The sequence below is a fragment of the Hyla sarda genome, chromosome 6, assembly GCF_029499605.1.
Source record: "Hyla sarda isolate aHylSar1 chromosome 6, aHylSar1.hap1, whole genome shotgun sequence".
Taxonomy (NCBI): domain Eukaryota; kingdom Metazoa; phylum Chordata; class Amphibia; order Anura; family Hylidae; genus Hyla; species Hyla sarda.
The window spans coordinates 107,699,129-107,723,777 of record NC_079194.1 but is presented as its reverse complement, the minus strand read 5'-3'; the positions used below and the strand labels follow the sequence as shown (position 1 = coordinate 107,723,777).

At 44.0% G+C, this 24,649-nt stretch overlaps 1 long non-coding RNA gene across 2 annotated transcripts in view; it reads right to left on the bottom strand.

The window, feature by feature from the left end:
* LOC130277589 (uncharacterized) overlaps nt 1-22,031 on the bottom strand; it is a 30,786-nt gene extending 8,755 nt beyond the window's left edge. Inside the window, exons 1-3 of one of the 2 annotated variants that reach the window (XR_008845481.1) lie at nt 21,905-22,031; nt 16,213-16,847; nt 13,882-14,058 (exon numbers count right to left, since the gene is read on the bottom strand). This is a non-coding gene — a long non-coding RNA (uncharacterized LOC130277589). Of the gene's footprint in view, nt 1-13,881; nt 14,059-16,212; nt 16,848-21,904 lie in introns of those variants that run through there. The other variant, XR_008845482.1, reaches the window with a different exon arrangement.
* Between the last annotated feature and the right edge of the window lie 2,618 nt (nt 22,032-24,649).

Genomic DNA, 24,649 nt, shown 5'->3' with positions numbered 1-24,649 from the left:
TAAAATGGCACAAATCACCACCATAAAAAAAGTGGCATAAAACACACATTACAAACATTAGTTGAAATTACTCATTGATATTAGCAGATCACCTTGCTATTTGGAGTATATATATATATATATATATATATATATATATATATATATATATATACACACACACACACACACACAGTATATTTATTTCCTTTTTTTTTTTGTAAATATTTTTCAATATGGTTAGGATGGACATGTTTTAAAGTCTGGATATTTGGTACAATTAAGTTTACAAACCATACTTGTTTACATATATATCCAAATTATTAATTTAAAATAAAAATTACTACGTTTTTCGGATGCAAATTAGGGGTCCCCATACCTACTTGGACACTAACCAGTCATGCAGCAGCTTTAGGCTTGTCCATGAGTCATGGACAAGATATGTCTCATGGACAAGGCTGCATAAGCAGGTGCACCAATCACATCCCACCACACGTGTCTCGGGAACCGCCCAGTTTAGAAGAAAATCCCCAGAGCAAACCTCTTCTAAACTGGGCGGTTCTCGAGACACGTGTCATCAGAGAGCACTTAGACAGAAAAGAACAACCTTAACTTCAGAAACTCATAAGTACTGAAAGGATTAAGATTTTTTAATAGAAGTAATTTACAAATCTGTTTAACTTTCTGGAGCCAGTTAATATATAAAAAATTTTTTTTTTCCTGGATAACCCCCTTAAGGAATAAGCTTGAAGTTATTGCTTTACGCTGTTCCACTGGAATAGGGAAATTGTTTAGGTCCAGCAGTCACGTAGGATTAGGATTGAGTTAGATTGAACTCACGGTTTTGTATTCGGCTGAAGTTAGCAGGCTTCAGGCCTAGATTTGTCTTGAAGGTATACACAGAACTCCGCTCGCTGTCATATCCCAAGGGAAAGAGAGCGATGATTGGATAACAGCGCCCTTATGTCTAAAGGGGCGGGCTTCAAGCTTATTGGTCCTCCAGACCTGTCAGTTCTAATACAAGGCATTAAAGGGGTATTCCAGGCCAAAACTTTTTTTTATATATCAACTGTCTCCGGAAAGTTAAACAGATTTGTAAATTGCTTCTATTAAAAAATCTTAAACCTTCCAATAGTTATTAGCTTCTGAAGTTGAGTTGTTTTTTCTGTCTAACTGCTCTCTGATGACTCACGTCCCGGGAGCTGTGCAGTTCCTATGGGGATATTCTCCCATCATGCACAGCTCCCGGGACGTGATATCATCATTGAGCAGTTAGACAGAAAACTTCAGAAGCTAATAACTATTGGAAGAATTAAGATTTTTTAATAGAAGTAATTTATAACTTTCCTGGGCAAGTTGACATATATATAAAAAAGATTTTGCCTGGAATACCCCTTTAAGGTACAACACGTGACATGAGCACATGACCTGAAAGGTCACAATATAATTATTAATCATGTGACCTAAGGTCCTGGAAGCAATATTTACACCATACATTATATATATATTACAAATACATAAAATTAAAGAAGGAAGAGGTGACTAGGGGTTATCCCACTAAGAGTAACCTATCAGTGCGGAGGAACTCGGACTTTGGGGACTTATAAGACAAGGTACAGTACGTGTACAGTACCTGGACACCACAAAAAGATGTAAAATGAAATGTAAAATAAAGGACATTCACAATGAAGCTGCAGTAACACACAAGGAATCCCCTCTGAAAGAGCTTCCAGGAACTATCACCTGAAAGGTGGGTAAATTCACACATATGACAGTCATCTCTGAAGTTGCACCAAATTTATAGCCGACTTGCACCTTTTTGTTAATTTGGTGCAGTGAGTTTAAAAAGCCACCCATGAAAAAATGGAGTAAAAAAACACATACCACAGTCATTATTCGTAATTACCCCCCTATGTCTTTTTTTTTTTTTTTTTCCGTTGTGGTGAACTTATAGGAGAAGATTTGTCAAAACCTGTCCAGAGGAAAAGTTGCAGAGTTGCCCATAGCAACCAATCAGATTGCTTCTTTAATTTTTTAAGAGGCCTTTTAAAAAAATGAAAAAAGCAATCTGATTGTAGGGTGACCACATTTCCTAACTGCCATTCAGGGACACTTAGTGCATTTCGTCAAACTTCGACAATTTCTCATGATAAAAACCTCTAAATAAATCATACAGTTACAAAATAACACTAATATATAAGGAGAAATATTATCACCATACATATTATCATCATATTGTTACTGACCAAATCCTGTATACTGAGACCAATATTACCAATAACACCAGTATAAAAGGAGGAGTATTATCACCATACATATCAACATTATACTGTTACTGATCAAATCCTGTATACTGAGACGAATATTACCAATAATACCAGTATAAAAGGAGGAGTATTATCACTATACATATCAACATTATACTGTTACTGACCAAATCCTGTATACTGAGACCAATATTACCAATAATACCAGTATACAAATAAGAATAATACTGACTGTATAAAAACTACAGAAAATAAGCCAATATCCACAATACAAAGCCCATAGAGTAGTGACCCTGGCTCTATACAGGCGCTGCAGACCGTATAAGTGATTACGGTGCAGTTACATCTACTGACTCACAGAAAGAGTCTTCTTGGAGCCGTTCTCTTATCTTTTCTTCTCTGTCTTGCTTAGATCGTCATGAATTCTTCTTCTGCCCTAGGTAATGCCCCCAGTAGGTAGGTAGAGAATCTCCCCAATAAGGTAGAAGTCCCCAGTAGGTTGGTAGTGCCCCCAGTACGTAGGGAATGCCCCTCGTATTGCTCCCAGGGAGGTAATGCCCCCAGTAGGTAGGTTGTAGCCAATACTACCAGAAAGTAATGCCCCCAGGTAGGTTATGCCCCCAGTAGGTACCAGGTGATGCCCCCAGGTAAGTTGTAGTTAATGTCCCAAAAGGTAGTAGGTAATGTCCCCCAGTAGGTAGTACCCCCGCAGGTAGGTAATACCCCCAAGTAGATAGTAGGTAAGTCCCAAGACAGGTAATGTTCCAGTAGCTAGTGCCCCCCCCCCCCAGGTGGTTAATGCACCTTGTAGGTAGTGCCCTCAGTAGGTAATGCCCATAATAAGTTGTGCCCCCAGTAGGTACTTTACCCAGGTAAGTAATGCGCCCAGTAGATAGTGCCCCAGTAGATAGTGCCCCCAGAAAGTAGTGCCTACCCCTGGCAGCCCCTGTGCTGGCTTTAAAGTACCCACAGCCCATCCTGCAGTCTAAGTGAATAGAGGTTTGGGGCTAGACTTGGGGTTACGGGCTGGCAGCGGGCCCCCTTTCTGCCATTTAAAGGAAAACTGTCAGCAAAGCACCCGCACTAACCAGTGGTACTGGCTGGTAGTGTGGGTGACGCTGATTAAAATGATGCTAACCTTGCCCGGATCCGTCACCTCGTTGCGCTGTTATATTCAGTTTTGTGATTATGGTAATGGGGACCAAGTGGCACAGGTGGGGTGAGAAGCTTGCCTTCGGGCACTGTGACATCGGCCGGGCTAATTAATATTCATTCCCTCTCCTCTCCGCTTCCCAAACATGTCTTCTGTCATGTGCCGCTTCCTGGGCTGTACTTAAGCTGCGCAGAGGCCACTTCCGGGTGTACCCAGGAAGCAGCACATGTGCAGAAGATGTGTTTGGGAAGCGGAGAGGGAGAAGCGGAGGGAGGGAATGAATGGTCATTAGCCTGGCCGATGTCACAGTGCCCGAAGGCAAGCTTCTCTGCTTGCCTGTGCCACTTGGTCCTCATTACCATAATCACAAAAATGAATATAACAGCACAACGAGGTGACGGATTCGGGCAAGGTTAGCATAATTTTAATCAGCGTCACCCATACTGCCAGCCAGTACCACTGGTTAGTGCAGGTGCTTTGCTGACAGTTTTCCTTTAAGTATGCAATGAGTAAATGGAAAAAAAAAGTCTGTCCCCCTCTCAGGAAAGTCCCTGAATATAAGATAGATATAAGATAAATAGAAAGACAGACATATATAAGATAAATAGAGATAGATATGATATAAGATAAATATGAGATAGATATGAGATAGATAGATAGATAGATATGAGATATACATGAGATAGATAGATAGATAGTTAGACATGAGATAGATAGATATGAGATAGATATGAGATAGATAGATAGATAGATAGATAGATATGAGATAGATAGATATGATATGGATAGATAGATATATATATGAGATAGATAGATATGAGATCGACATGAGATAGATAGATCAGTGTTTCCCAACCAGTGTGCCTCCAGCTGTTGCAAAACTACAACTTTCAGCATGCCCACACAGCCAAAGGCATGCTGGAAGTTGTAGTTATGAAATAGTTGGAGCCCCCCCCTGTTAGAAAACACTAAGAGATAGATTGATAGATTAATAGACAGATCAGTGTGTCTGAACCAGGGTGCCTCCAGCTGTTGCAAAACTACAACTCCCAGCACGTCCACACACACAGAGACATACTGGGAGTTGTTTTTTTTTTTGCAACAGCTGGAGGCACCCTGGTGACATGAAAGAGAGTGAGATGAAAAGTAGAGATATATATATATAAAGTTACTTACTGTACATGGCACCAGCTGTGAGCAGGGGAAGGCTTCCTTTTCCCTGGGCAGCTTTAGAGTCTGTTGTGAAGCAGGAAATACAGCATGCTCCTGCTCCTCCATTCAGACTGCACACAGGGGGTCATGTGGGGGAGGAGCGTTGCTCTCAGCTGTTTTTCTCTTCCCAGAGAGTCAGTGCGGCCCCTGCGCTGATTGAAAAGGGCCTGAAGGGGGAAGCTGTCAATAAAAACTTCACAGGCTTTCAGACCTGTCAGTCACTGTACCCCCTGATGACGGCCCTGGGCACAGCTCTTATACCTGCGGCTGCTTAGTATTAAGAGCAGGCAGGGGGACAACCCGGCCCATCGGGAAAATGCCCGGTGTGCCCAAGGGCCAGTCCGGGCCTGATTCCGGGACACTGCATTGTCCCGGAATGAGGGTGACAAGGACCCGGGACAGACTCTCCAAATGCGGGACTGTCCCGGGCAATCCGGGACACGTGGTCACCCTATCTGATTGGTTGCTATGGGCAACTCAGCAACTTTTCCTCCTGACAGGTTTTGATAAATCTCCCCCATAGTGGTTACAATAAAACATTAACCTCTTAAGCACCCGATCATTTTTTGCACATCTGACCACTGTCACTTTAAGCATTAATAACTCTGGGATGATTTTACTTTTCATTCTGATTTCGAGAACATTTTTTCATGACATATTCTACTTTGATATGATACTTGCATCATTTCTTGGTGAAAAATGAAGAATTTGAAAATGTTGCATTTTTTTTTACCTTGGAAATAAGGGGTGAAAGGAGAAAAAAACCTTAAAAATTTGTTAGGCAATTTTTCCCCAGTACGGAAATACCCCATATGTGACCCTAAACTGTTGCCTGAAGTGAGAGAGTGCCATGCGCATTTGAGGCCTTTATTAGGGATTTCCATTGGGGTGGACATAGGGGTATTCTATGCCAGTGAATCCCAAACAGGGTGCCTCTAGCTGGTGGAAAACTTCCAGCATGCCTGGACAGTCATTGGCTGTCCAGAAATGCTGGGAGTTGTTTTGTATCAGCTGGAGGCTCCGTTTTGGAAACACTGCCATACCAGACGTTTGTTGCGCCGAGCGCTCCGGGTCCCTGCTCCTCCCCGGAGCGCTCGCGGCGTTCTCCTCTCTGCAGCGCCCCGGTCAGACCCGCTGACCGGGAGCGCTGCACTGGTACTGGCGGGGATGTGATTCGCATAGCGGGACGCGCCCGCTCGCGAATCACATCCCAAGCTACTTACCTGTCCCGGTCCCCGGCTGTCACGTCCTGGCTCCGCTCTCTAGGGCACGCACGCGCCAGCTCTCTAAGATTTCAAGGGCCAGTGCACCACTGATTGGTGCCTGGCCCAATCACTGTAATTAACTTCCACCTGCTCCACGCCTTTATAACCTCACTTCCCCTTCCCTGCATTGCCGGATCTTGTTGCCTTGTGCCAGTGAAAGCATTTGTGTATGTCCCAAGCCTGTGTTCCAGACCTTCTGCTGTTGCCCCTAACTACGACCCTTGCTGCCTGCCCTGACCTTCTGCTACTTCCGACCTTGCTCTTGCCTTGTCCTTCTGTACCGCGCCTGTCTCAGCAGTCAGAGAGGTTGAGCCGTTACCGGTGGATACGACCTGGTTGCTACCGCCGCAGCAAGACCATCCCGCTTTGCGGCGGGCTCTGGTGAATACCAGTAGCAACTTAGAACCGGTCCACCGGTACGGTCCACGCCAATCCCTCTCTGACACAGAGGATCCACCTCCAGCCTGCCGAATCCTGACAGTAGATCCCGCCATGGATCCCGCTGAGGTGCCGCTGCCAAGTCTCGCTGACCTATCCACGGTCGTCGCCCAGCAATCCCAACAGTTCGCCCAACAGGGACAGCAGCTGTCGCAGTTGACCGCCATGCTACAGCAACTTCTGCCACAGCTACAGCAGCAACCATCTCCTCCGCCAGCTCCTGCACCTCCTCCGCAGCGAGTGCCCGCTCCTAGCCTCCGCTTGTCCCTGCCGGACAAATTTGATGGGGACTCTAGACTCTGCTGTGGTTTCCTGTCTCAATGTTCCCTACATTTGGAGATGTTGTTGGACCAATTTCCTACAGAACGGTCTAAGGTGGCTTTCGTAGTTAGTCTTCTGTCTGGAAAGGCCTTGTCTTGGGCCATACCGCTCTGAGACCGCAATGATCCTGCCACAGCCACAGTCCAGTCCTTCTTCGCTGAAGTCCGTAGTGTCTTCGAGGAGCCAGCCCGGGCCTCCTCCGCAAGACTGCTTTGCTGAACCTAGTCCAAGGAACTTCTTCCGTAGGCGATTACGCCATCCAGTTTCGTACCCTCGCCTCAGAGCTAGCCTGGAACAATGAGGCCCTCTGCGCGACCTTCAAGAAAGGCTTATCCAGCAAAATCAAAGATCTACTGGCCGCACGAGAAATTCCAGCTAACCTGTCTGAACTTATCCTTTTGGCCACCCGCATCGACAAGGGTTTTCCTGAAAGACACCAGGAGCTCCGCCAGGAAAAGGACCTTGATCTCTGGGCACCTCTCTCCCAGTATCCTTTGCAATCTACCCCTGTGCCTCCCGCCGAGGAGGCTATGCAAGTGGATCGGTCTCGCCTGACCCATGAAGAGAGGTCTCGTCGCAGAGATAAAAACTTATGCCTGTACTGCGCTAGTACCGAACATTTCCTAGTGGACTGCCCTATTCGTCCTCCGCGTCTGGGAAACGCACGCACGCACCCTGTTCACATGGGAGTGGCGTCCCTTGGTGTGACTTCTGCTTCTCCTCGTCTCACTGTGCCTGTGCGGATTTCTCCTTCTGCCAACTCCTCCTTCTCAGCTGTGGCCTTCTTGGACTCTGGTTCTGCTGGAAATTTTGTTTTGGCCTCTTTTGTTTATAGGTTCAGCATCCCAGTAACCCGTCTCGTCAAGCCGCTCTACATTTCTTCTCGCAACAGAGAAAAATTGGACTGCACTGTGCGTTACCGCACAGAACCCCTGCTTATGAGCATTGGACTGCATCACGAAAAAATTGAATTTTTTGTTCTGCTCAACTGCACCTCTGAAGTCCTCCCCGGTCTGCCATGGCTCCAACGTCATTCTCCCACCCTTGACTGGACCACCGGGGAGATCAAAAATTGGGGTTCCTCTTGTCACAAACGATGCCTCACATCTGCTCCCACTTGTCTAACTCCTGAGGTTCCACCCTTACCGGCCCCTCCCAAGGCTTACCAGGATATTTTCGGCAAAAAGCAAGCTGAGATTTTGCCTCCTCATAGCCCCCTTCCTTCTTGGGGAGGGGGTAAGGGACTGTGTAGGGGTGTGTATATGTAGTGTTCTTTACTTTTTATTGTGTTAGTGTAGAGTTGTGTAGTGTTTTTAGGGTACATTCACACGGGCGGGGGTTCACAGTGAGTTTTACCATGGGAATTTGAGCTGCAGCGGAAAATTTACTGCTTCTGAAACTTGCAATTAGAATCTTGCTATAAACCCCCGCCCGTGTGAATATACCCTGTACATTCACATGGGGGGGTGGGGGTTGGCAAACCTCCAGCTGTTGCGAAACTACAACTTCCAGCATGCCCTTTGGCTGTTCGTGCATGCTGGGGGTTGTAGTTATGCAACAGCTGGAGGCTCAATGGTTGCAAAACACTGAGAGTTTGTTGCTTAACTCAGTGTTTCGCAACCAGTGTGCATCCAGCTGTTGCAAAACTACAACTCCCAGCATGTACGGTCTGTCAGTGCATGCTGGGAGTTGTAGTTTTGCAACAGCTGGAGGCATACTAGTTGCAAAACACTGAGTTAGGTAACAAACTCTGTGTTTCACAACAAGTGTGCCTTCAGCTGTTGCAAAACTACAACTCTCAGCATTCACTGACAGCCGAAGGACATGCTGAGCGTTGTAGTTTTGAAACAGCTGGAGGCACACTACTACAGCTCCCAGCATGCCTTTGGCTGTCCATGCATGGTGGGAGTTGTAGTTATGAAACAGCTGGAGGCACAAATTTTCAAAACTACAACTCCCAGCATGCCCAGACAGCCAAAGGGCATGCTGGGAGTTGCAGTTGTGCCTCCAGTTGTTGCAAAACTACAACTCCAAGCATGCCCTTTGCCTGTGCATGCTGGGAGTTGCTTACCCCCTGCTGTTAGATCCCTCTGCAGAAGACCGCCCGGACCGCCGCTGCTGGGGAACGCCACCGCTGGGTAACGCCACCGCTCGGGACTGCCGCCACACCGGACCCCGGGTAAGCCTCCCTAAGCCTCCCCCCACCACCAATCACCCCCTCCCTCCACCACCGATGCCCTTCCAATGCCGCCCAGCAGGACAGGTGATTGGTCCAGCAGGATGGGTAATCACACCATGAGGTGGCACCGGTGCCACCTCACTCCTGCTGGGCAAGGGTGATTGGGGCCGACTCAGACTTCACAATCACCCTTTTTTTCCGGGTCACAATCGCCAAAATGGGGGGGGGGGGATTTCAGCAGGCATCCCGTTTGGGTCCCTGCCCGGTGCGTACCCATACGCGTACCCATATGCCAAGGTCCTTAAGGGGCTAAGGGTTTTATTGCTGCTTTAAAATTATACATATAAAGTATTGATGTCCTTACCCTGGTGCTCTATGTCAAATTAAATACTCTTTGGAAGGTACGTCTGTGACATTTTGAAAAGTACAAAAAATGTCTTTGCAGACAGTATGGTGTTTGTTTTGTCTGGGAGCTGTCAAACACTCATTTGAGAAATACTGTGTTGGGAATGCATGATTAGAAGGACGTTGGAAAAAGGATTTGTGATTAGAACAGGTTTTAAGAAGACCTAATACGTTTTACACTTGAACATGTTAACAGGATGTAGATAACCTCTATAGAAGGAGATCTCAGACAAACCATATGGCATATCTTACAAGCTCAAGGTCTCCATTACAACACAATTTTCTAACAAAGCCATGAACTCCTGTTTAATCGCTTTACAATTTAGTAGGTTTTCTATCCTGAAAACAAATTTGGACTTTAAGTTTCAAAAATGAACAAAAATAAAAAAACGGTTCTTATGGGGTATTTTGTTTATAAATAACCAATGGTGTTTCCATTACATCTCACACAGGGGTTGCCGTTAAGGGTGGCAGTCATAGCCACTTCTACTGGACACATTAATCAAAATGGCCCACCTTTTAGTCAAAAGTGCCCAACTCAGGTTGATGAAAGGGATGGTAGAATTTTTTTTCTTTTAGATCACTAAGGACAGATAAAAGTCACTAAGTGAACATACAAAATTATGAGCCTTTATGATATGTTTAACTCCTTTGCTGTTGAATGTGATTGTGCTAAAGAGGTGCTCAATTTTAAACTTTGCTGTTTGCTATAGCACCCCATGGTTCTTTGTTATCCCCAGGTTAGCAACCAACTTTAAAAGACAATTTTATTCTTAGACTTGTAAGCTTCTTACCATGAACATCTTGAAAGGATTTTTTGACATCTGGCCTTTTCTCTTCCCTTATCCCAAAGTAGTGACAGTGATATCCTATATAAATGTAGAATGGGGAGAGCTGACTGACCATAAATGCTGTGAAGTTTGAGAAAGTAAGATGGCATAAGTAGTGTTGGTGAAGGGGAGGATCGGTTTGGCACACAGCATTTGCACCTATTTTTGATCCCAATGTCCCTTGTTTAGCTTTACCATTTCCTTTATTTTCTTTACATACAGAACTAGGAGCCCTAAATTGCAGAATTGGGTTTCCCAATAGCTAAACATGAATAGACTATTAATCTTAAAGTGTACCTGTTATTATAAAAACATTTGACATGTCCTAGGGACATAAATTCAAATAAACACCAGTAAGATTGCTTGACTTAACGTGTTAAGGACCCATGTCGTACCGCTACGTCATGGGACCCTGTTAGTTAAGGACCCATGACGTGCATGTACATCCATAGGAATTTCGGTCCCCACCGCGTACCAGGCGGGGACCGGACCGGGGTGACTGCTGATATTGATCAGCAGGCACCCCACGCAAATGCCCAGGGGGGTCATCAGACTCCTCCAGGTTGGCAATCGCTGCAAATCGCTGGTGAATTCACACCAGCGATTTGAGCAATTCCAGGTCATACGGGTCTATGGTGACCCGGTGACCCGGAAAATAAGGGTTGTCCAAGACACCCATGATCCCCCTGAAAGTGCCACCCCCCCATATCCTGGCTATTGGTCGTCTAGAAGCGACGACCAATAGCAGATCGGGAGCGGGGGGTTAACGTTCTGTTTCCCTGTTCTGCCTACCCACAATAGGCGGGGCAAAACAGGGAAACCGAGGAAGACTGGCGTCCACTTACCCATCGACGGCAGCGGAGGCGATGATCGGCAACAGTGATTGGCGGCAGCAGAGGACGGCGATGCGGTTCCCTGGATCCTATGAATGCTGGTGAGCTGCCTAGCAACATCTGGAGGGCTACGGTTTGAGACCACTGTACAGTGGTCTCTAAACAGTAACCCTCTAGATGTTGCAAAACTACAACTCCCAGAATGCCCAGACAGCTGTTTGGGCATACTGGGATTTGTAGTTTTGCAACAGCTGGAGGGCTACAGTTTGGAGATCACTATGCAGTGGTATCTAAACTGTGGCCCTCTAGATCTTGCAAAACTACAACTCCTAGCATGTACACACAGCAGTTTGCTGTCTGGACATGCTGGGATTTGTAGTTTTGCAACATCTGGAGGGCCACAGTTTGGAGATCACTGTGCAGTGGTCTCTAAACTGTAGCCCTCCAGATGTTGCAAAACTGCAAATCCCAGCATGCCCAAACAGCAAACAGCTGTCTCGGCATGCTGGGAGTTGTAGTTGTGCACCTCCAGCTGTTGCATAACTACATCTCCTAGCATGCCCTTCGGCGATCATTACATGTGGAGTTGTAGTTTTGCAACAGCTGGAGGCACACTGATTGGAAAATACTGAGTTAGGTAACAAAACCTAACTGAAGTTTTCCAACCAGTGTTCCTCCAGCTGTTGCAAAAGTACAACTCCCAGCATGCACGGTCTGTCAGTACATGCTGGGAGTTGTAGTTTTGAAACAGCTGGAGGTTTGCCCCTCCCCCCATGTGAATGTACAGGGTACATTCACCCGGGCGAGTTTACAGTGAGTTTCCTGCTTCAAGTTTGAGCTGCATCGCAAACTCCTAGTGGGAAATTCGCAGTAACCCGCCAGTGCGAATGTGCCTTAAAAAGACTACACTACACTAACACAAGATAGAGAGTAAAACACTACATATACACCCCCTTACATTGCTCCCCCCCCCCCATAAAAATGAAAAACGTATCGTACGGCAGTGTTTCCAAAATGGAGCCTCCAGCTGTTGCAAAACAACAACTCCCAGCATTTCCGGACAGCCACTGACTGTCCAGGCATGCTGGGAGGTTAGCAACAGCTGAAGGTACTCTGTTTGGGAATCACTGGTGTAGAATACCCCTATGTCCACCCCTTTGCAATCCCTAATTTAGTCCTCAAATGCGCATGGCGCTCTCTCACTTCGGAGCCACTGTCGGGCCACATATGGGGTATTTCCGTACTCGGGAGAAATTGCACTACAAATTTTGTGGGGCTTTTTCTCCTTTTACCCCTTATGAAAAGGAAAAGTTGGGGGCTACACCAGCCTGTTGGTGTAAAAAATAAAAAATGTTTACACTAACATGCTGGTGTTGCCCCATACTTTTTATTTTCACAAGGAAAAAAAGACCCCCAAAATTTGTAATGCAATTTCTCCTGAGTACGGAAATACCCCATATGTGGGTGTAAAATGCTCTGTGGGCACACAGCAGGGCTCACGCTCAATGTTTCCTAAATGCGACATGCCCACCAAAAATCATTTCAGCAAAATTTTCTTTCTAAAAGCCAAATGGGACTCCTTCTCTTCTGAGCATTGTAGTTCACCCGCAGAGCATTTTACGTCATAACATGGGGTATTTCCATACTCAGAAGAGATGGGGTTACAAATTTTGGGGAGCATTTTCTCCCATTACCTTTTGTAAAAATGGTAAATTTGGGAAAAAAACTGCACTTTAGTGAATTTTTTTTTTCATTTACACATCCAATTTTAACGAAAAGTTGTCAAACACCTGTGGGGCGTTAAGGCTGACTGGCCCCTTTTTTTCGTGCCTTGAGGGGTTTAGTTTCCAAAATGGTATGCCATGTGGTGTTTTCTGCTGTTCTGGCACCATAGGGGCTTTCTAAATGTGACATGCCCCCCAACAACCATTTCAGAAAAATTCACTCTCCAAAATCCCATTGTCGCTCCTTCCCTTCTGTGCCCTCTACTGCGCCCGCCGAACACTTGACATACACATATGAGGTATTTCCTTACTCGAGAGAAATTGGGTTACACATTTTGGGGGCTTTTTCTCCTATTACCACTTGTAAAAATGCAAAAACTGGGTCTACAAGAACATGAGAGTGTAAAAAATGAAGAAGATTTTGAATTTTCTCCTTCACTTTGCTGCTATTCCTGTGAAACACCTAAAGGGTTAACACACTTACTGAATGTCATTTTGAATACTTCGAGGGGTGCAGTTTTTATAATGGGGTCATTTCTGGGGTATTTCTAATATGAAGGCCCTTCAAATCCACTTCAAAACTGAACTGGTCCCTGAAAAATTCCGATTTAGAAAATTTTGTGAAAAATGTGAAAATTGCTGCTGAACTTTGAAGCCCTCTGATGTCTTCCAAAAGTAAAAACATGTAAACTTTATGATGCAAACATAAAGTAGACATATTGTATATGTGAATCAATGTATAATTTATTTGGAATATCCATTTTCCTTATAAGCAGAGGGCTTCAAAGTTTTAAAAAAATGCAACATTTTCAATTTTTTCATCAAATTTTGGAATTCTTCACCAAGAAATGATGCAAGTATCGACAAAATTTTACCACTAACATAAAGTAGAATATGTCACGAAAAAACAATTTTGGAATCAGAATAAAAGGTAAAAGCATTCCAGAGTTATTAATGCTTGAAGTGTCAGTGGTCAGATGTTCAAAAAATTGCTGGGTCCTTAAGGTATATTTGGGCTGGGTCCTAAAGGGGTTAAGCATGCTGTAACCCTGCTGGTTAAAACCACTGGTGTACTATGTGTTCTTACCAGAATCAAGCAACCTCTGAATTCTCTCCTGCTGCTTCAGCCTTTGCTGCAGTTTCTGCTCTGTCCACTAGGGGCCACGCTCGAGTACTGCTTGGAACTGGCCAACGTGCACTTCCTAATGGTTCCCCCTCTAATCCTTGCTAGGCATTCCCCATATAAAGCATATGCACTCATAATATGTGCACCAAGTTCATCACCAGAAAAAAACACAGAGAGGGAGCATGGGCATTAAAAATTTACATTTAATAATAATTCTTAAAAAATGGAATCCCCCCTAGAAAAACAAAACCTAAGACACCTTCATGAATATGGTTCAATGGGAACAACAGAATCACTCCTGGAGTACCATACTATCACTTCAAATGCTGTAGAAAAAGCAAAGGGAAAACATGAAAAAATTATTCTCAACCCCCACATATCCAATGTATACCTCTTTGAATATCAGGGACACTGTAATACCAGGTCAGTATCGTGTGCCTGTATCTACAGTATAGGTCAGGTTGGAGGACCTTTACTGTAGATACAGGGACACAATACTTACCTGGTATTAGTACTAGGAATAATATGAATAGCTGAGTACCATCAAGCCCCAAGCCTTGGAAATTGGGCTCAGATTCTGGGCAGTAGCAGGTTGGTGTTGTTAACCTAGAAAGGGCCAAAATAAATAACCCTTCCCACCCTAATAGTATTAGGCTTCTGCTGCTTGGTTTTGTACTGGCTGCCTATGGAAAAAATGGGTGGACCTCACAGTTTTTATTTATATATAATGGGTGGACCCCAATAATGATATATTTTTTATTTTAAATAGCACAGGGTCCCCTCTCTTTTCCATAACCAGTCAGGTGCAAAACAAAGCAGCAGCCTAGTACTACCAGGATGAGAAGGGAAATTTATTTTGGCCTTTCCTAATCTAATAATACAAGCCTGCCACCTTCCAGGCCCTGAGTCCCATTTCTGATGGTGGTGTATACCAAGGCAATATATTGGTTAGTGCTATCCACATTACAGGATAACTCTAAGGCCCAGTTTATTAATGGTTGCTGCCTACCACTACTAAGGAAAACATAAATAAGAGAATAAAATACAGTTACACACTTTTATAAAAAAAAAAAATAATAATAATAATAATCTCCTTTTCAATTAAGTCCTCAAATTTGAAAAAGTCCTAAATAATTCAGGGCACGTAAAGTAAAAAAAAAAAAAAAGATTATTAAAGACATTTTAAAGCAAAATTATACTTACCTTTCGTCAGTCCAGAGCTGTGTTGCTTACTTGCTACAGAGTTTCCTGGGCAAATGCAAAAAAGAAAGACAGATTTTGGTGCAAAATCCATATGGCGGGGAGTCAAAGGCCAAAATCTGGTGCCTCTTTTGCTTTTTGTCCAGGAAACCCCATGGCATTAAGCAGAAGTAACTAGGGACTGTACATTTACTACCATAGACATTCCCATTGAAATTTTCCCTCATGCATGATATCATGATTTCTACAAAAACAAACCGGATATACAGTGACCCCCCGACCTACGATGGCCCCGACATATGATAATTTCAACATGTTGAAGTCAGCATCAACATACAATGCTTTTGTATGTCGGGGCCATCGCATAAACGGCTATCCGGCAACGCAGACTACTTCAGCTGCCGCTGGATAGCCGTTTATGGTGCCCCGTGTGCTCTGGTGATGGTCTCTCACCTGTCCTCGGGGCTCCGGAGCGTCATCTTCGGGATCTCCTGCATCACCGGCGCTCTCCTTCGTCGTCATCACGTCGCCCCGTCATCCAATAGGAGAAGCGTGCGTAGTGACGTGATGGCGGCAACGGAGAGCGAGGATCCGGGGGAAGCAGAGACGTCCGGAGCATCGGGGACACCCCTGGGATGCGGCAACAGCGATGGAGGGCGACATCCAGGGTAGCGGTGACGAGCGTTGACGCTCTGGAGCGGCGGGGACAGGTGAGTATAACTTCCTATTCTTTTTATTGCATGGATCCCTCAACATACGATGGTTTCAACAAACGATGGTTCATTTAAAAACGGATTACCATCGTATGTTGAGGGACCACTGTACTCAGTTACCAAAATTTTAACATGGTCTTAGTACACATGCACATCGATGCCTAAACAGACCAGTAGGCTTACATTTTGTTCTGTATTGTTATGATAAATTGATTCTATTTACTCCACTATGTTCTGTATTTATAATGTAGAACTGTGCATACAATGCCATGTAATGTTAAAATAACCCTGGAAGTGAATGGAAAGTGTAATAGTATGCTAAAACCTTCAAAATACACATTAGTACTGGGTCTCTCTCATTCTGTCCGCTGATTGACTTTGTGAAGATACAATGTTCCTGTCAACAGACATGTTCACTGTTTAGAGAGAGGTTGTTATACAATTCAATAGCATGATAATACATATTGTTTGCTAAATATATTCAGCATTCAGCTGTACCTACGAAGAAAGGCCCTTGCAATATTCTATGTATTTGTTGCAAATGAAAACATTAAAGGTCTTTCTTACCTAGAGATGTTTAAGCTTTCAACAATATCCGCATTTATGATTTATCTTCATGGCTTGTGTTATATTATAATAGGTAGGTGGAAATTATTTTAAATGTTACATTTCATAAAAATAAAGAGGAAGTTGTCCATTTATGTATTACAGATGTGGCGTAACCATATAGTATGTAACCTATGTAGTTGGTGTTGTTATTCCACCATTCAAAATTATAGGTTTTGTTTTCTTTAGGCAACGCCTTTTCATATGCCCTACTAAAGTATATAGTTGCAATGGCGAGGGGGGTCCAATAACTTTGGGATCCCTGTGAGATGGCCTTTGGTTGGGTGTCATACTACTAGTGCATTGTTTCACATGTGCTTTATGAATTTATGCTGTTTTAAAATTTATATTGGAATTACATTTGTATCAGATATGACTGGAGCAGAAGGGTTAACATGTACATGAACATATCTAGAAAGGGAATGCACTGTCTTGCTCTGGCCCAGCCTCCCTGCTAAGAGGAACGGAACAAGAGAAGGAGCCTTATATAGATTATGGTGGAAACAAGAGTACTAGAGCCTCTCTCTTTCTTAGACTTTGTCAGGAGCTCCTGCTCAGATCAAAATCTTGGACACTCCCTCAACCTGGTCCCTCATCTGAAAGAAAAGAAAGTGGAGTAGAGCAATGAGAAAGACATTGGGGGGTATGCATGAAAAGTGGAGGAGGTGAAAATCTTTTTAGTCCATTAATTCTCGTGTTGGAAACTGTGTACCTGCACCAATTTTTTTACATGGTGCAGGGCTAAATCTGATGCTGATCACATTTCTCAGCGACTTTTTGTGCAACTTTTTAACCTGTGCGACAAATGTGCAACTTTTTAATAATGCTGTCCACAGTCAATTTGTAAGCCAACTGAGCACTGGTGTACAATTGTGCCTAAATAAGCGTAGTTGCGCCAAAATATGCAAAAAATCGCAAATCATAAATTCCTGACCACTGCATGATTTCAACTGAAATCACGACTTCCAATGTCACTTTGTAAAAAATGTTCTATATGGTTTGGTGCAAAATATTGTCGCAAGAAGCAACTGCACCAAACAATAGAGACAAACTACAGCCAAAATAATGGAGTAAAAGGTTATATACATACCCCTCATTCTCTGCAGATAACTTATACAAGGATCCTACAGCAAGACACATATTTAACCCATTAACCCCTCATTGGTCTCCTATTCACCCACACTACAACCCAGTGTATTGGGTTTAGTGTGGGTGAACAGATGACTGTTTTCCATTAAGACACTATACCTTTTTATGAAAGAACCTGTGCATACCAGTATATACTGTAGGTTTGTTCAGGTTATTAACCCCTTAAGGACTCAGGGTTTTTCCGTTTTTGCACTTTCGTTTTTTCCTCCTTACCTTTTAAAAATCATAACCCTTTCAATTTTTCCACCTAAAAATCCATATTATGGCTTATTTTTTGCGTCGCTAATTCTACTTTGCAGGGACATTAGTCATTTTACCCAAAAATGCACGGCGAAATGGAAAAAAAATCATTGTGCGACAAAATCGAAAAAAAAACGCCATTTTGTAATTTTTGGGGGCTTCCGTTTCTACGCAGTGCAAATTTCGGTAAAAACTACACCTTATAATTATTCTGTAGGTCCATACGGTTAAAATGATACCCTACTTATATAGGTTTGATTTTGTCGCACTTCTGGAAAAAATCATAACTACATGCAGGAAAATTTATACGTTTAAAAATGTCATCTTCTGACCCCTATAACTTTTTTATTTTTCCTCGTACAGGGCGGTATGAGGACTAATTTTTTGCGCCGTGATCTGAAGTTTTTATCGGTATGATTTGTTTTGATCGGACTTTTTGATCACTTTTTATTCATTTTTAAATGGTATAAAAAGTGACCAAAATACGCTTTTTTGGACTTTGGAATTTTTTTGCGCGTACGCCATTGACCGTGCGGTTTAATTAATTATATATTTTTATAGTTCGGACATTTACACACGCGGTGATACCACATATGTTTATTTATTTTTTTTTTTACACTGTTTAATTTTTTTATGGGAAAAGGGGGGTGATTCAAACTTTTATTAGGGAAGGGGTTAAATGACCTTTATTAACATTTTTTTTTAAAATTTTTTTTGCACTGTTATAGGTCCCATAGGGACCTATAACACTGCACACACTGATCTCTCATCCTGATCACAGGCGTGTATTAACACGCCTGTGATCAGTGTTATTGGCGCTTGACTGCTCCTGCCTGGATCTCAGGCACAGAGCAGTCATTCGTCGATCGGACACCGAGGAGGCAGGTAAGGGCCCTCTCGGTGTCCGGTCAGCTGTTCGGGACGCCGCGATTTCACCGTGGCGGTCCCGAACAGCCCGACTGAGCAGCCGGGTCACTTTCACTTTAGAAGCGGTGGTCAGCTTTGACCGCCGCTTCTAAAGGGTTAATACCGCACATCGCCGCGATCGGCGATGTGTCGTATTAGCCGCGGGTACCGGCCGTTGATGAGCGCCGGTACCGACGCGATATGATGCTGGATCGCGGCGACATCCCGCTTCATATCGCGGGAGCCGGCGCAGGACGTAAATATACGTCCTGCGTCGTTAAGGGGTTAACATGCCCAATTTTAGCCTTGCGTGGACCATTTTGGGTTTGCCACAATGCTGTCCAGACAGACACCACATTGGGCGTGCCCTGGGGGAACAACATCACTGTTACCCTGACCACAGGAAAATAATATCCCAATCATTTTAGTTATACCCACAGATCCTCTGGTCATCACTCGCTCTATTTACCCATGGGCTGCTACATCATACTTTTACAAGTAAAGATACCTACAAGTAAAGATACCCCCCCCTTCCGACATCTACTGTCAAAAGCTCCTATACACATCATTGGTCAAACCCATTGGCTTATTTCTTCTGCAGATTATAGCTTCTTAACTCCAAATGTTGTAAATTATATGACACATACTACATGACATTTCCTGGATTATACTGTAGTTATTTTGCTGTTATGTGTAAATTTTCAGCTCCCAGTATGACCTATACAAAGGTGAGAAAGCTGTCAGTCATCACCTCACTGCAGATCATACAGGGGCTACAGCACTCATCAGACTCAGAGACAGAGAGTGAATAGTTTTATCTAATGGCTGACAGGTAACATCTTCTTTGATCAGTCATTCTTTTTCCTTGTCTTCCCCATTTGTCCCAGACCGCAATGGAGACTTCTTTTAGCTATGTCTGCTATGTAATACTGCTACACACAGTGCCCCCTTAATAGAGAAATTCCACATACTGAATCCGATATTGCCACATACTGTGCTATTAACACAATACTGCCGGTTACTATGCCCTGAATACAATACTACCACACACAGTGTACCCTAAATAGAATACTTCTACACATTATGGGGGAGATTTGTCAAAACCTCTGCAGAGGAAAAGTTGTCCAGTTGCCCATAGCAACCAATCAGATCGCTTCTTTCATTTTTCACAGGCCTTCATGAAAATGAAAGAAGCAAGCTGATTGGTTGCTATAGGTAACTGGGAAAGTTTTCCTCTGCACAGGTTTTGATAAATCTCCCCCTATGGCCCTGAATACAATGCTGTCCCATGCTTGGCTCCTAAATATAATACTTCTATATGCTATAACCTGCACTGAATAATTTTGCCACTTTGTACCCTGAAACATGCCATTGTGCCATTGTGTGCCTCCTTTAATAATGAATTATGCTACTGTTCCCCCCTTAAGGAATTGTGAGGATGTTTCTCAAACAATAATGAAAATACTGCCTTTTTATTGAATGATACCTTAGCCCTCCTAATGTATTGTTTGCAACTTTCCACCAATAAACTGTGGTGCTGCTCTCTAGTGGATTAACCCTGCCCCCAAAATTGTGCCACTGCCTCTAAAACACTGGAACTTTAATTGTGCCACTGCTTACCAAGGAAATGTTCCACTGCCATCCTACTTGTGCCATTGCCACCCTAATTGCGATACTGCACCTTAATGAACTTTGTCACTAGTCCCTAAAAAACTCTATCACTGACCCCTAATGAACATTGCCACTGTATCTCCTAATGTAGTTTGACCCCTTATTGCTTAATTCCCCCCCCCCCAGCGAAGTTTCCCTTTATCCCTTTAAAGAGTACCTTTGATCAAACAAATAAATGTATAAATGATAGATGAATGCATAATGAACAACTTTCAAACCGGTTGTCCTTAAAAAACTTGCTTCCTTTTATTTATTTTTACTGTTTAAAAAAGTGACCACTAGGGGTCTCCCTAGCAGTCCTGGCCGCAAGCCTTTGCATAGATTTCAGACTCACTCTGGCCTGACAGCATGAGTTCGAACTCTCAGCTCCCTGCCTGCTACAATGAAGGCAGCTGTGCCTGACGATACCCCCCACCTCCCCACCCCCGATGATGGCCGGCAGTGCTACAAAAGTGCTGGCAGCATTGCGGTCACTACAAATAGTCAAGTCCTGCACATAGTCAAGCCTCAAGATAATTGTTTCAAGTCTATTACAAGTATAATTGGTCCCAGCAAGCTGCGAGGTCTTCTGAGTTCCTGGCCACCTCTCTGGGAATCTGGCCTAGCTATGAAGATAATTCAATGTGTCTTAAACTCAGTAAAGCCTCCGTTAAACCATAACTGGTTGTGGACTCTCCTTTCCTTAACTAGCCATTGGTATAGCAGAGATACCGTTTGTGTGGTTCCAGTACCAAAAATCACTCTGGTGTCACAAACACTAGGGGTTAATAACATCTGATCCCACCACCTACACCGCTACACACGTGGTCCTGCCATTTACCGATGGTCCACCACACCACTGTTTAGTAATACTCAATATTGTTGCTTTAGGTATTTTTGTCTCACTCCTCTTCACTAAACTCTTCTAGTTTAAAGACTGTTTGATATATGTGGGTAAGGGCCCACAAATATACACACAAATATACACACAAATAGCTCTAAAGACAATGATAAATTCCCCACAATGCCTTCCTTACTGACCTAATGGTTATGTGTGTGCTGGTTGATAACACCAGCACACACATAACCATTAGGTCAGTAAGGAAGGCATTGTGGGGAATTTATCATTGTCTTTAGAGCTATTTGTGTGTGTATATTTGTCTCAAAGTTGTTGCAGTGGAACGTCTCATGCTCTCTTTTGAAACTTTTTTGTTTACAGGCCAGCTGTTAATGTTAGTTTTTTGTAGTGGTAATGAATTTATCAACTGAGACTTAAAAAAAAAAAGTCACCAATGTTTGTGCAAAAACCACCAAAAAGTCTTAAAAATACACTAGCCCAAACTCTGCTTAGCTTTTTGGTGTGTGTGTAGAGTGAAATTTCAGAAAATGTGTACCTGCACAGGGGGAGATTTATCAAAACCTGTCCAGAGGAAAAGTTGCTGAGTTGCCCATAGCAACCAATCAGATCGCTTCTTACATTTTTGAAAACGCCTATGCAAAATGAAAAAAGTCATCTGATTGGTTGCTATGAGCAACTCAGCAACTTTTCCTCTGGACAGGTTTTGATAAATCTCCCCCTTAATGCCCTGCAACCAGGGCTCGAGTCCTGCAGGAACGCACAGTAACGGTGTTCCTTTACTTTTTCCAGAGGAGGAACGCCATCCCTGTTACATTAGTCCTGCAGGACCGATCTCTGAATTATTCTTACCCTCCCTCAGTCTCCTCCCCTGGCCCGGACTGCTGGAGATGTAGGACCTTTGATGATGTCACCATCACATGTTGGGGGCGGAGCTTAGATGTGGAGGAGAGGAAAGATTGTGGTTGAAGGACCTGTGTGATGCTTGGAGGAGGCGGGGCTGAGCTGTAGGAGACATGTCACATGTCACCCCAGTGAGGTAATTACATGGAAGGAGATTTGTTACAGTGTGTCACCACAGTAGTAAGGAGATTACATGAGAAGGGGGTTTGTTACAGTGTGTCACCCTAGTAGTAAGGAGATTACATGAGGAGGAGATTTGTTACAGTTTGTCACCCCAGTAGTAAGGAGATTACATGAGGAGGAGGTTTGTTACAGTGTGTCACCCCAGTAGAAAGGAGAGAACATGAGGAGGGGGTTTGTTACTGTTACGCCGAGCGCTCCGGGTCCCCACTCCTCCCCGGAGCGCTCACAGCATCCTCTCATTCGCAGCGCCCCGGTCAGACCTGCTGACCGGGTGCACTGCAATATCACTCCCAGCCGGGATGCGATTCGCGACGCGGGAGGCGCCCGCTCGCGATGCGCTTCCCGGCTCCCGTACCTGACCCGTTCCCCGTCTGTCTTGTCCCGGCACGCGGCCCCGCTCCTTAGGGGGCGCGCGCGCCGGGTCTCTGCAATTTAAAGGGCCACTGCGCCACTGATTGGCGCAGCAGGCCTAATCAGTGTTATCACCTGTGCACTCCCTACTTATACCTCACTTCCCCTGCACTCCATCACCGGATCTTGTTGCCATCGTGCCAGTGAAAGCGTTCCGTTGTGTGTTCCTAGCCTGTGTTCCAGACCTCCTGCCGTTGCCCCTGACTACGATCCTTGCTGCCTGCCCTGACCTTCTGCTACGTCCGACCTTGCTCTTGTCTACTCCCTTGTACCGCGCTTATCTTCAGCAGTCAGAGAGGTTGAGCCGTTGCTGGTGGATACGACCTGGTTGCTACCGCCGCTGCAAGACCATCCCGCTTTGCGGCGGGCTCTGGTGAATACCAGTAGCAACTTAGAACCGGTCCACCAACACGGTCCACGCCAATCCCTCTCTGGCACAGAGGATCCACCTCCAGCCAGCCGAATCGTGACAGTTACAGTGTGTCACCCCAGTAGTAAGGGGATTATATAAGGAGGAGGTTGGTTACAGGGTGTCACCCCAGCAGTAAGGTTATTACATGGAAGGAGATTTGTTACATTGTGTCACCCCAGTAGTAAGGAGATTACATGAGGAGGAGGTTTGTTACAGTGTGACACTTATACTCTGTAGGCAGCTGTATGGCTGTGGCCTGTAAGAATCCTGGAACTGTGCAGGATGTCAGGTTTTAACTTGGACATTTTTGTTTTTGCGCAAACTGGGTGGGGGGGGGGTGTATTAGAAATCTTGGGTGAGTTCCCACACCTTTTTTTTTCCAGGACTTGACCCCTGCCTTCAACAATTTAATACATTTGGTGCACCTACACATTACCAGCACACAAAAAAGGTGTTTAAAAAATGCTTCACCTACAATGATGAATGCCCCCCCCCCATTGTGCTTGTTTGTCCCCATTTCTTTTTCTTCTTTTTTTTTTTTTTACATGAGAAATGCCTCTCCCTTTTTGGTCCTTGTTGATACCACAGTTGATGTACACTATATAGCTGTTTTTATGATGAGTATAACCCAATGGTCAAACGATTGTCTTCAATCTTTTTTTTATTTTTTTTTATTGACCAATGTAGACTAAGAAGAGGACTTAAAATAGCACCCAGAGAAGAACACAATTTGCTGTGAGAAGCTGAAAGAAACTATTTTAGCTGTAGATTGTGTGAGAATTGTTTATTCAGTCGGAGTTTGTTATGTTTTTTCAAACAAATACTGTTTATATAACGGGTACAGAACCGGCATCAGGACAAGTTCAGAATCTTCTGCTGGAGAAAGAAAAACAACAAACAAGGATTACACAAATCACTAAGTTTAAGTAAAAAATAGACTAAAAGTGAATAGAGGGAGACTGAAAAAAAAGGAAGCCAAATTTACATGGGTCCCAGTTCTCATATCACAATTATTCTATATTAAATAAGTTCTCTGAGTCATATAATGTTTTGTTTATAACATATTTTGAAACAATGCATGCACAAGAAAAGAATAGAAGGAAAGAACACACCATCCCAATATTTGTTTTAGGGATTATAGGTTATCATTGTGTACCATGTACCATTACTTGTCAAATAGGTATGGCAAACATAAATGGTCACTGTTGTTTTAAAGAACTTCCCTCCATGTAATAGCCATGTGATTGCTAATATATTTGTAAATCAGTTCATTTATCAAATATGACTTCTTAATCCAGAAAACAGCCTAATTTCTTGGCCACCAGGTGTCTCACTCCTTTGCAATCTGATGTGCACTGACTTTTGCCAGGGGATTTCTGTCTCTAGTAATCCAGGACAAAATACAGGAAGTAGTGGTGGGGGTTAGTATCCGCTACATGCAGAAAAGAGAGGCTGAGAGAGCCTAGGCTGTGTACAAGTAAGCTGAGCCAATCAGCCTGCTGAAGATCATCCACAAAGGTAAACCAAGGCTTCCCTCTCATCTCTAAACCACTCATACAAGCAACTGTCACTTGGGTATGGTGTAGTCAACATGCTGATGTATGTCCACAGTGCAGCTTTGTATTCTCCCCCTTCCTTTAGCTTCTCAGTAGCTGCAGTACTTAGTGTAACCCCTTCATTGCTGCTGC